Genomic DNA, 14,105 nt, shown 5'->3' with positions numbered 1-14,105 from the left:
ATTGGAGGGGGACCCGCTCCATATGAATCCGGTCCTCAACTATTGTCATGTTCTCTAAAATCTTTCTCTTGCAAAAGTATTGTTCATGCCAAGTTAACTAAGTACCATGTTTATGTTGCTACCATCAATTAAGTTCACCCGTATGCTCACAAAGTAATCTCACAAAAGTGCTTCATCTAATTTCCTAATTCCGCTAATCTCAAAGTTCATAGGCCATTTCCATTACATGTTATCCATGTCCATCTTACAACTTTTTTACTTAAAACAAACATCCAAAGTGCACATGTATTTCAATCTTGTAAAAAAATCTTTTTAAGATTTGTAAAAAAGGCCATTACCCCTTTGAAATATGGTAGTTATTATAAGTATGGTTTCTATATAGTCCAATTTTGAATAGACCTTAAATAGATATTTACATATATATAATTCTAATCAGAAGGCCAACACCCCTTCTGATACAAGTGTCTAAATACCAACAATGGCTCAAGGTTACTTTGTGCCTACTCCTTAGCCATACATCTTTTATAATTTACATAGCAAGTTTGTCATACTCATTTTTAATGTGGCAAAAATCAATTAAAAATTTCATCTAGACTAACTCTCTGACCACCTCCATCCTTAAAACCATGATGCAAATCATAGTAGCCTTGTCAGATATAGCCTTTTAAAAAAACATTAAGTTACATATTACACAATTGTCAGTTGTTTGGCTTGGGCAAAAAAATACTCAGCTAAGCATATCAAGCCAAACATATCCACTATATTAAACTGGGTAAGAGTAACCAAAATGTACAAATGTGATGAAGACATGCCTTATGTGAAGAAACCCATTAAATCTACTCTATTCAGTTACGGTATTGTTATCAAAAGACCACCATTAAGGCATGCAGGATGACTCTGACCATAGTGTACAATACACCATTCCAAATGCGACATCATTAATATGCTAGCACCCCAACAAGCACCAAGTGTCAAATGCAATAGAGGCCTATCATACCCACCCCATTTACATACAGTGATTCCATTATACCCGGCTAGTACGTGGATGATTTACTGGTGTATCTTGCCCGTTAGTGGCTAATACCGCATTTGTGAAGTGCATGGGTATGACCCAATGCTAGTTTACCCTTATACATCAAAAGGATTGCGAAAACCCAATTTTTTTTAAGTATATGCCATCCAAAGCCTTTGTGCAGAGAAACTTACATCCATGTACTCATCAATCACACGGTGTGTGGAACACAAAAGCCTTTTTTAATTATGCAAACCACATTTTAAACCCAAGCATAAAACAAAATAAGGTGCAGTAAACCTTAGGTAGTTATATAAATCCAACATCTGACAATTGGACAAGCACTTACTGGGCGCCCCCCTTTTTCTTGGCCAACAGTATCCAACTTAGCCCTTTACTATGTTTAAGTTTGCCAGCGGCAAGGGTCTAACCACCTAATCCTCACTCATCTGCTCATGCCAAATGGCTTTCATGCCCCAAGTCAAAACATATCAAGAAAAAGTCTGTCGACAATAAAAACAGTTTTTTTTTTAAAACAACGCCCAGTATAATGGTGTCGTCTAAAAAGGCCAAAGGAACGCGTAAATAAATGGACCAGCTGGTTTACTGCTCATGGTTGATAAACCCCAAGCCACACCATCTCTCTTAATTAGTTCAGAAAGTTTTCCTACAAACCATATAAAACCAGAACGTCTGGTGCGAATAACCAGCAAAAGAGTGTTTTTTAAAATAGAATGCGGACTTGAGAAGCACCATCCTTTTCTACAAGCTCCATGGTTAGACAGTAGGCAAGCCTCCAAGAAAGCCCTCAAATCTCTCTTTACTCCAACACAAACACCACGCAAAAGACAAGACTAAGTGAGGGGCTCAGGGCCATCCTCACCTTATATAGTACTCCATTAGTGGAAGGATTGATGATGCATACTTGCATGTATGATTCCATTTAAATTTGGCTCGGCTCCCAAAGCGCATGGCTACAAACGGCAGCCACCATGGCTCTTTACATAGGGGATAGAGTGGGAGAGAAGAGAGGAAAAAAATATATCATCATACAGCGTGTAGGTGCACAGAGATCATTTGGCAGCAAGGTCGTGAGGTAGAGAAGGTCAGCGGACAAGTGTGAACTTCTTACTCGATGTGTACTACAGTCATTTAATTTGGTCAAGGGACCATATATGCTTGAGAGGCCACAAACTTATCAAAGTGGTGTGGGAGGGACCATTCCCAAGAAAGGGGGGGGGGATTTGTTTTGAGGGTTTGCGGGGGTTTAAAAAAATTTCAATCCTAAACCAAACCTGGTATAGAGTCGGCCTTTGTACTAAGTTAATATTAGTTGTATAAGTACTTAGGTGGGTGGGTGTGTGTGTGTGTGTGTGTGTGTGTGTGTGTGAGAGAGAGAGAGAGGGAGGGAGAGAGAGAGAGAGAGCATGTGTGCGTGCCCACCCAATCCCAAACACCATACTAAATGAGTTTCCATTAGGCCCATTGAGTATGGGCCTACTACCTCATTGAATTGATGAGATTAGTGTGATTTAGTTTAAGGCCATGCCAATTATTATGTGAAATGGCATGGGTACAATTCATTGCATTTAAACCCATCTAGGTAAAAATTATTAATAAGGTAGTTGATTTCTTCTCATGCAATAAAATTGTTGAATAGGCTAAGACATGTATTAATGGTGGCTTATGACTTCTTTTTTTAACAAACTTGACAAGGGTGATTTTTAAATTGTCTCTTTTCCATATGAATCGTAGGTCAAAATTTCTATTATAGAAGCTATGCAGGGAATAAAAACGTTTAGAAATTCTATAGAAGTAGAAAAGAATCTAGAGGGATTATCAAAACCATACCCAAGCATGGGCTCTATTTTTAAACATTTAGAGTAGATAGACAAAATTTCCACTTGAAAGGATCTATTATTGATACTAAGGAGATCATCCATGTATTTTAAGTATGTGAAAACAGGGGTAGCTTGTGAAGCGCTTGTTTGTCTACCATGGTATTTAAAAACCATTTTCATTCAAAAGAGGTAAGATATAGATTGCACATTGGAGGTGAACATGAAAAACCCATTGGAATGCCCAAACATTGTTTAAAACATCGTCCACCAAATTATACGAAACAATTTTCAAGTATCTATGATATGATACTACAAAGATCATGCTCATCGAAGTGTGAAAGAGCTTTCAAATTAAATTTTCTAATCCATTTGGGTTTATGAGACAATGAAATTTTTGAGAGCCCTCGTAGCCTAGCATTATCGAATGCCAATTTGATCATTTCTCTTAAATGCTTTAAAGTCCAAATTCACCGTTAATGGGAATATTTTCATAGCATTGAGTGATGTCAGCTGAAACAAGTTAATAAATTTGATCTAAGAGATTAAGCGTAGCTTTTGTGAAGTTCTTGATGGGCCAAAAAGGATTGTAGTGGATTTTTAGAAAGTCTTAAATTATTTCCATAGTCTACGTCCCATCACCACATGAAAAAACATTATCCTTCAAATTATTAGGCAATATTTACACTTAGCCTCACACCAGTCATACAATCATAGAATAATTGTAATTTCAACATGTGCTACCAAGATGTCATCCTTTTCAAACGAAGGTCAAGATTCTCAGGTGTTTCTAGACAGTCAAGAAACAAAGTTAAATTTTAGTGGATTTTAGCACCGTGAGGAACAAAAACTTACCCATGGGGTGGTTTCAAGTTTTACGTTCAATTTATTGTAAACCATAACGACTAAGCATCCCTCAGTCAAGGTTATGATAGACATTTGTGAAATACAAGCTAATATTATGAAGCTAAGAATAACAAACCAACCCTTTAAAATAGCCATGTAGGCCAGTTAAGAAGTAACGTGAGAGGGAAGATTCTCAATTATTTTCATATTCAAACTCATACAATGGGGCATAAGAAAGTGACTAAGCACAACCACATTACCTTCTCTCTCTCTCTCTCTCTCTCTCTCTCTCTCTCTCTCTCTCTCTCTCTCTCTCTCTCTCTCTCTCTCTCTCTCTCTCTCTCTCTCTCTCTCTCTCTCTCTCTCTCTCTCTCTCTCTAATCAAATACAATATTGCAAGGCTGAGGGAGAAAAAATTGCAGCACACGTAGAGTGGAATCCAGCTGGACACCACCAACCCCATCATTGGTTACTTCTTCGTATGTCGTGATTCTACAAACGTATCCACGATCTAGGAAATACACATAGTAGGAATCACAAAAGTGTACAATAAGCCTTGAACATTTTTTAGCTACCTTGAATGTTTACCATCGGCCTCAGAGGAGAAGAGCTAGACCAACATCAGTTCAACACATGGGGGAGAAGGAGAAGGGAATACCAGATCTCAAGGGTGGTAGTGAATCTAAGGAGATATGAGTAAAGTTTATCACACATGGGTATAGAGAGTAGTACAAGCAACCGACTGAGGGGCTCGGCACAGATGCAGCATAGGTGTGGTAAGAAGATTTCCCACTAGATGGACATAGAGCAAGTAAAACTATATGCCCAAGGTAAGTTCCCACCTATCAGGCACTGAATTAGTACAAATATGTACCCAAGTGGAAATAGCAAGGGTAGTGTGAGCTACCACAAGCGGCATGTGACCATCAAGTGTGTAGCATGTGTATAGGGAATGAGTAGCATGTGTGAGGCTTTGTAGGTTCCATAGGAATAATGGGACTATGCACTTAAATGATGCATGCTTGGCTTTTAGGTGTTGGGGTATAAAGCCCAATGTGATCGCCCAAGTAAGTGGGCGGCCTCCAGGTATGTACACATATTCTTTTGTAAAAACCTAATAAGAACTCACTATGCTCTACACATTACAGTAGAGCGAGTTCACCATATCGTCGTGCTCTTCTTCTCGCACTCTCTCTCTCGCGTCGCACTTCTGCTCGTACTCCTTCAACAGGTATCAAAGCTCAGATCGAGGCTCAGGGCAACATTTGCAGGTAGCCAGAGTCACCTGCTCAGATTGGAGTGAGATTCGACAGGCGAAGACACAGCCCCAAATCCTGTGGGAAAGCTCGTAGGGCATGGTGTTCTCAGAATTTCATTCTGAGGTCATCTCGGCCACCGTTCGGCTTCGACAAAGTTCTGCGCAGGCCATTTTCGACTACGTGGTCTCGGCGGCTGCAGATCCGACTCTGCAAATTTGGTGTTTCGGCCTACGACTGCAGGTGCTGAGGATATCGGCACTCCCAGAGTGCTGATTTGTGGTTGTCTACACATCGAAGAACGGCTCACAGTTCTTGGAGGCGTGTCACATACGACACGGGCGCATCTACACATAGACTATAGGCGACATCCACTAGTTCATCAGGTAGCTTGTGTTTGCTGCTTGATATTCCAGATTTCATCGTGACATTGCAGGTACTTCCACATGGGATGTATTGTCAGAGATGATGTGTGTCTGTTGAGGGTTTGCTGGTTGTGAGTCATGCAGCAAACAACCGCCGCAGCGGTTACAACATATAGTGGGAAATTTGTGGATGTATGACTTTGTGGGAAGTCTATGTATTGTCAGTTTTACTGCAGCCTTTGTTGAGGGTCGAGTGAGGTTTTATTGAGCTGGGGGATTCCCGAATGTTGAGATCCTTTCGGTGATACAGGTCTTGGAGCGATCCCTCGAGCACCCTTAGATAGGCGGCTAGGATGTATTGACTGTGAGTTAGACAGTTGGGATTGCATCTTTGCTTTACTGCGGTTGAGGCATTGTCGCAATCTATGCTTACAGGACAGTGACAGACAGTACAGGTGGAGGACAGGTTTACCCATAGCTTACAGTGTTAGAGAGACAGTGGTTTTTTGAGCTATTTTTGGTCTATTTTTTTAGTACACCAGAGCCATTTTACAAAGGAGACTCTGCCGAAATTTATGCAGAATCTGAAGCTTTCTTGGTTCATTTGACAGGTTGATATTGGTTCAAAGGTCAGTTTACAGGGGAAACTCTGCCGAATTTTTCCCAGGAAAGTAAACTACTGTGAAGCGTAGCTATGGCTGGATCACAGGACACTGCTCTTTACAATATCAAGAAGCTGGATGGAACCAATTTCCCATTGTGGAAGAAGCAAATTTGGCACGTGTTGGTACAAAAGAAGCAGATAAAACCTATAAAGCTCAACGGGATAAAACCAGAAGATATGGACGAAGATGAATGGAGCGAAATGGATGAATTGGCACTTTCTACCATTATGCTGACTTTGGTAGAAAGCGTTTGCTTCAATGTAGCAGACGAGATGTTGGCTTATGAAGCATGGACAAAGTTGAGTGATCTTTATGAGACGCAGAGTGCAGCTTCACAGGTATACTGGCTTAAGAAGCTTGTTGACTTGAAGATGAAGGAGGGACACCTATGTCCAATCATCTGAATGAATTCAACACCATCTACAGTCAGTTGTCAGCTCAAGATGTCAAGTTTGATGAACTTGTTAGAGCTATGTTCCTGTTGATCACATTGCCAAAAAGTTGGCACACTTTTCGCACAGCTTTGAGTAATTCTGCACCTCCAGATGGTTTGACCATAATAGGTGTAGAAGGCAGTCTGCTAACTGAAGAAACCAATAGAAAGACAATGGACAAAGGCAAAGGAACAGCCTTAGTTGTCAGGGAAGGACCAAAGAAAATTACAAAGGTGGAAAGAGGAATCAGTCTCGTAGCAAGTCCCGCAGTGCTAAAGGCAAGAGTGACATAGAATGCTACCATTGTGGCAAGAAGGGTCACATGAAAAGAGACTGCAGAGAATGGAAGGTAGACAAAGGCAAAGAGAAAGCTGAAGACCATGGTGAGAAGAACAAGTCCTTAGTGAAGATTCAAGAAATAAATGTGACAAACACTGTTGCAGAGGATGACAGTCTAGTGTCAGCAGACATCTACTTCTTGAAGAATACAATGGACTCAGCTCTTACAGCATCTGATGGAAATGCACTGAGTGACTGGATTATAGACTCAGGGGCATCAATTCATGTGTCTCCAAACAAGGAGTGGTTTACCTCTTATGTGACCACTAAATATCATGTTCGGCTAGGCAATGGGTAGACATGTGAGATCTTAGGTGTTGGAGATGTTCAATTGAAGTTTCAGAATGGCTCTTCTTTCATGTTCCCGCAATTACAAAGAGCTTGATCAGCACAGGTTTACTTGATGATGTTGGCTACGTCACCACTTTTGGATAGAACATGTGGAAGATATCCAAGGGTTCTATGACAGTAGCACATGGAGTAAAGTCTGGAGGACTTTACATGATTTATGTATCAAATGTCTCTAAAAATGTAATCAATGTAACCGAGCAGCCGAACGTTTGTTTGTGGCATAGCCAGTTAGGACATATGTCCACGAAGGGAATGGAAATCTTGTCTCGTTCTGGTTATTTGCCTGGCTTTTCATTTAATGATTTTGAATTTTGTGAGCATTGTCTATATGGTAAGCAAACACAGCAGCCACATAAGCATAGAAGCAGTAGAAGAGATACATAGTTGGCACTTGTTCATAGTGATTTGTGTGGACCTATTCCTAACCTATCTCTAGGGGGAGCTTCTTACTTTATGACATTTATAGATGATTACTCGAGGAAAGTATGGGTTTAATTTCTCAAGCACAAGGACGAATCGTTTATTGTTTTCAGAACGTTTGTGACACTTGTGGAGAATCAGAGTGGCAAGAAGCTTAAATGCTTATGCACTGACAATGGTGGAGAGTATGTTTCAAAGGCCTTTCAGGACTTTTGTGAGTCAAAAGGTATAAAACATGAACTTACTACTCCTTACAATCCTCCTCAAAATGGTGTTGCTGAGAGGATGAATAGGACCGTACAAGAGAAGGCCAGACGTATATTGTCTAATGCATAGCTACCAAATGGGTTTTGGGTTGAAGCTGTATCAACAGCTGTTCATCTTATAAACAGATCTCCTAGCAAGGTTTTGTAGAAGGATTCAGTGACAGAGATGGTATGGTCAGGCAAAATTCCCTCATACAAGCATCTCAGAGTCTTTGGTTGTGAGACATATACTCACGTTCCAAAGGAATTTAGGAACAAACTTGAGCCAAAGAGTAGAAAGTGCATCTTTCTAGGCTATGGTAATTCTGGTGAGATGGGGCACAGACTTTGGGATCCCGAATCCAGAAAGGTTATCCGCAGCAATGATGTTCACTTTAATGAATCCAAATATCATTCTAAACCAGAGAGGGTCGAGGAGATTAGAAGAGTTGTCTTCCAAGAAGATGGACCTGCACGTGCAAGACAAAATGTCAGGGCTCAAGAGGATCAAGGACAGGATAGATTGGAACCACAGGTTGTGGCTGAGCCTGAGCCACCTATTTTGCGTAGATCTGGACGTATCACGCGACCTCATGATCGGTTTGTTCCATCTATGAACTATGTCATGTTGCCTAATTGCAATGAGCCTTCATGTTACAAGGAAGCAGTGCAAATGAAGGACTCCGGGAATTGGCAATTGGCCATGCAGTCAAAGATTACAGCTCTGCATAAAAACAAGACATGGAAGCTAGTTAAATTACCACTGGGCAAAAAGGCTCTACCTTGTAAATGGGTTTACAGGTATAAGATCACCGCTCAGGATAGTCAGCCAAAGTACAAAGCAAGGCTTGTTGCCAAGGGCTTTAAGCAATAACAAGGCATTGACTTTGATGAAGTCTTCTCTCCGGTGGTCAAGATGACTACATTGAGATGCTTTCTTGCATTGGTTGCCATATTAGATTTGGTGTTGCACCAAATGGATGCCAAGACAGTGTTCTTGCATGGTGATTTAGATGTGGAAATTTACATGCAGCAGCTAGAAGGGTTTGTTGAGAAAGGCAAGGAAGATTTGGTATGCCAGTTGTTAGAGAGTCTTTATGGCTTAAAACAATCACCGAGGGCATGGTACCATAAATTCCACAAGTTTATGCTTTCTCAAGCCTACAAACGTAGTGAGTTCGATCACTGTCTATATACAAAGAAGGCTAAGGATGGTAGTTGGTTGATCCTTATTTTGTATGTGGATGACATGTTGATTGCTGGTGATGGACGCAAAGCAGGCCCCGAACCCCGACGGCCTCTAAAACGCCGGGGGCCGAATGGCTCGCCTCGAGCCTACCACGATAAAGCGAGCAGGGAGCACCACCTAGCTTTGAGCGGCTAGGACGCAAATCCCACGGTGATATGAACACCGTAAGCCTACACACCGAGAGAGAGAGAGAGAGAGAGAGAGAGAGAGAGAGAGAGAGAGAGAGAGAGAGAGAGAGAGAGAGAGAGAGAATACTTGCAATTGATGAAAACAACCTCGGGGGTGTGAGGGTGAGTTATTTCTGCAATATTTACAAGGTGGCATGCCGTGATGGTAGAGAGGTAGGGAGAGGAGATGGTGCAACCTACTTGGTGCGTTCTCTAGGGCGACTCAATGACGGTGAATACTCATTGCCAAGAGCGTGCATACGTGTGTGCATCGACCATTGGAGTCGAGAGGTGGATGTGGTTCCCTTCGCATGGTGCAATCTCCAAGGCAAACCTAACACACAAGACCCCCTCCCCGTGATGGTGATGGTGTCAATCCCTCCTACTACACTCTACCCAATGCTTGGTTCCACATAAGTTTCCCCCTTTGATAGTGACCTCTCAGTGCCAATTTATAAGTGTTCGCTGCTTGGATTATGGTAATCCCAGTGTGGTTAGGGTAATCTTAATCAGGGAGACAAAGCAAGTGGTGGGCCCGGTGTGGTTGACCCTTGTTTTGTTTTGGGGAAGGTTATTAAAAGATGGGAATCTCTAGGTGGGACTTTGTAACCATCACCTAGAGAGAGGATATTTACAAAATGGAAATTTACAATGGCTCGGGTGAAAAACTAAAGATAATGGTAAAATAACCTAAAAATTACTGGGATGGCATCGTGGTTGCGTGTTGCCGGTGAATGGCGTGCTACCAGTGCGTCCGTGTCGAGCGTACCTCTTTTCGGAGTCAGCCGGGGCATACCTTCGGCGCATTTCTGTTTTTTGTTGTTGGCGGCGCGTGCTTTGGATCCTTCTTCTTTTTGTTTGTTGATGTCGTAGCCTTTTCCTTCGTATTGCGGTGCAGTGCGTATATACGTGTGTGTATGTATTTGTGCATGAGGCGGGTGTGTGTGTGTTCTGTATAGGTATGTGTGTGCGAAAGCGTGCATGGGAAGGGGGGCTATATATCTATATATATATATATATATATATATATATATATATATATACATATATATAATGTATATATATAATTTTTTAATTTTTATTTTTTTTTGCGGATGGCCGGCAGCTTACTCTTCTACACAAGGCGGAAAGGGAGGGGGGGGGTAGGATAGGGGGTGTGAGTGTGTGTGGGTGGGTGAGTGTGTGTGTGTGTGTGTGTGTGTGTGTGTGTTGTGTTGGCGTATTTGCTGCTGCCCGCATGGCGTGTGTGTGTGTGTGTATGGAATGCAGCACGCGGTGCACAGCGCAAGGGGAGAGAGAGGGGGGGGGGGGGGTGTTGTGGGGTGTGTGTGTGAGTGAGAGGGAGTGTGTGTGTGAGTGTGGGACTGCAGCGCTGCCCACGAGAGAGAGAGAGAGAGAGAGAGAGAGAGAGAGAGAGAGAGAGAGAGAGAGCTTTGGCGTGGCCTGCCGGTATCCGGATGAGAGAGAGAGAGAGAGAGAGAGAGAGAGGGATCTTGGCGTGGCCGTGAGGGGGAGAATGAGGGAGAGGGGGAGGGGATAGGGGTGAGGGGATAAGAGATAGAGAGAGTGTGTGAGGGAGAGTGAGGGGAGAGGGGGAATGGCGGGGTATGGGAGATGTGTGGGTGAGAGGGAGAGGGGGGGGGGGGGGGGGGTGTTGTCTTGTATGGGGCTTGAGGATGAAGGGGAAATAAGTCAATGGGGGGGGGTGTAAGGGAATATATCTGCGGGCCAAAGAGGGGGGGGGGGTGTGAATGAGCCGAGGGAGGGTGAGGCGAGCCGGTGGGGAAGAGGGAGGAGGGGTCGGGGGGGAGGGAATATTGGCGGGCCAAAAAGGGGGGGGGGGGGGGGGGGGGGGGGGGGGGGGGGGGGGGGTTCTCTCGCGGCTCACACCGAGGGAGCACGAGAGAGGGGTTGGGGGTTCCTTCTCTGAGTTTCTGCCTGGCCGGGGAGGGTGAATCGGGAGGAGAGAGATATAAGGGAAGGGGGTATGTAGGGAAAATGGGGGGGAGAGAGTGCGAGGGTTTTATCCGATGCCCATAGGGCGGGAGGGAGAAAAAATAAGTTACGGTGGGGGGGTACTGAGAGTGGGGGGGGTGTAATGAGTTTTTTTCTTTTTTTTTCTACTTGATTTCCGAAAGTCGGCTATCATTAGCCCTCTCTCTTTTGGCTAGAGGCATTCATGCTTCTAGCCCTTCTTCAGTTGTAGAGTTAGAGGGTTCTCCCTCTTCTGGAATGTCTAGCACGAATTCTGGGTCAAACCTAAGGAAATACCTCTTCAGTCTCCATCCATTGACTCTAGTCGTGTGAATTCTCCGATCTGCTTCAATCAGCTTATAGCTGCCGTTGTCGTAGCGCTTCTTGATGATGAATGGCCCTTCCCATCTGGGTTGAAATTTCTTATCCTTCCTGGTATCAAATCTGTTGTCGTATTGCAGCACTAGCATGCCTTTTTCCAGTCCTTTCTCTTTAAGCCCTTGATTGAAAGTGAGTCGGCGTCGTTCTGCCTGTGCTGCATAGTGATTGATTGCTTCTTCCCTATCCAGTTGGAGTCTCTCTAGATCCAAGATGTGGTTTCGAAGGTTTACGATTAGACGGTGGTTCTGGCTGGCCAAGACTCGTGAGCTCGCTATTTGTACCTCAATGGGTAGAATTTTCTGCTTCCCATAAACTAGATGGAAAGGGGTGAAACCTAGTGATGTTCGGAACGTTGTTCTGTAGGCCCAAAGAGCTGCCATGAGATGTTTATCCCAATCTCCTGTATGGTTGTTCACTTGTTTTGTTATGATCTTGCAAATCATTCCATTTACCTTCTCTACCAGACCATTGCATTGTGGATAGTATGGTGTGGAATGCCGACGTGTGATGCCTAACTTCTTCATCAATTCTCCTACCACATCACCTCTGAATCCTGGTCCTCTATCTGATATTATCTCAAGAGGAGTGCCAAAACGGCAAACGATATGCTCAAAAATGAACTTTGCCACCTCTTGGGCTATAATGCTGATGCCTAACTTCTTCATCAATTCTCCTACCACATCACCTCTGAATCCTGGTCCTCTATCTGATATTATCTCAAGAGGAGTGCCAAAACGGCAAACGATATGCTCAAAAATGAACTTTGCCACCTCTTGGGCTATAATGCGGATGGTGGCCGTTGCTTCTGCCCATCGCGTCATGTAGTCTACACCCAGTATGATGTATAGTTTACCTGATTGGGCCCTTGGTAAGGGACCAATTGCATCTATTCCCCATTTCTCAAACGGACCATATGAAATGATAGGGGTTTGTGGCTCGTAGGTTAGCGTACGATCACTGGCCACTTGACAAGCCCTACATGTTTTACACCAATGGTGTACATCTCTGTTCAAACTAGGCCAAAAGTATCCTGCTTGTAGAATCTTCCTACTAGTGATATCTAGAGCAAAATGACCACCGCAGACGCCGTCATGGCAGCTTGAAATTACCTCTGTGATTTCACTGGAGGTTGGCACCCGCCTGAGAATTTGATCCTTGCCCTTACAATACAAGTGGTCGTCTATAAGGCGGTACCTAGTAGCCTTCCTTACCAACCATTGTTTTTGGCCTTTAGTGTGTCCTGTTGGACATTCCCCTGTATTCAAAAAGCTGATGATATTAGGCATAGCGTCACTGCCTTGGAAGAGGGGTAGTTTTAACTTGATTTCTCCTATGGTAACATCTTGTATTCTTTCTTTAGCTAGTGCATCTGCCTCCTGATTTTCTGCTCTGGGAATATGGAAGAGCTTTACTGCTTCAAACTTCTTCAGAAGGTCCTTAACTTGGCGAAGTTGACCAAGTAAAACTTGATTTTTGCACTCCCAGGTGCCATTTATCTGCCTAATCAAAAGCAAAGCGTCGCCGAACACATTCAAGCGCTGAATTTTTTGTGAAATACATTGTTCCAGCCCAAGGATTAGGGCTACATACTCTGCCTCATTGTTAGAGTGAGAGTGTAATAACTGCCCCATGGAGAATACTCTTTCCTGCTGTTCATTGAAAATGACCATGCCTGCTGCAGACTGATCCATTGTTCTCTTGTATGCTCCGTCAAAGAAAAGAGAGTGAGATCTCCCTAGCTTAGGGCTCTCTTTATCTGGTATTCCTTTCTTTGCTTCCGTGTTGACCTTCAGCTTCTTCTCGTAGTGGCGATGAGTGAGAATTCCTGCTAGACTAGCCCTGGTGGAGTTTTCTACTTGTATGGTGTAATCAAACTCTTGTAGTCTAATTAACCACTTCGAGATCCTAGATGAGACATCCATGTGTCGCATTACATATGGGAAAACCTCTTCCATTGTCAGGATTACAAATGGTCTAGGCAAGAGATAGGAGAGAAATTTCGTGGTAGCAAACATTAGTTCCAGAACCATGCGTTCTACTTCGGTGAATCCCTTTTATGATGGGGTCATGACTCGACTAGAGAAGTAAATAGGGCTCCCAGAGTATCATTTCCCACACTAGGGTTCACATAGAATGGCTCGTCCCACTTAGGAGGTGAAATAGTGGGAAGCTTAGATAGGACTTCCTTTACCTCAGTAAACTGTTGCTCATTCTCTTCACTCCATGAGAAAACATCCCTTTGGGTGAGTTGTTGTAGGGGAAGGACCACTTGAGATAGCAGGTGAATGAACCTGCTTAAATATCTTACCTTCTGAAGGAAAGAAACCAACTGCTTGGCGGTGGTGGGAGATGATAAAGATACCAGAGCCTGAATTTTGTTGGGGTCAGCTTCGATTCCTTTTGCTGAAATTACATGACCAAGGAGAGTGACCTTGCTCTCACCAATGTGACACTTGTCCACGTTGAGTTGGCCACCCATGGTTTGTAGCCTGGTTAAGCCGTCATAGACTTTGCTTAGATGAAGGGCTCGTGAGCTATAGATGCAAAAATCATCTATGAAAAC

This window comes from Adiantum capillus-veneris, chromosome 4 (assembly GCF_014529385.1).
Source record: "Adiantum capillus-veneris isolate H3 chromosome 4, ASM1452938v2, whole genome shotgun sequence".
Classification (NCBI taxonomy): domain Eukaryota; kingdom Viridiplantae; phylum Streptophyta; class Polypodiopsida; order Polypodiales; family Pteridaceae; genus Adiantum; species Adiantum capillus-veneris.
Note: the sequence above shows the minus strand (reverse complement) of the source record.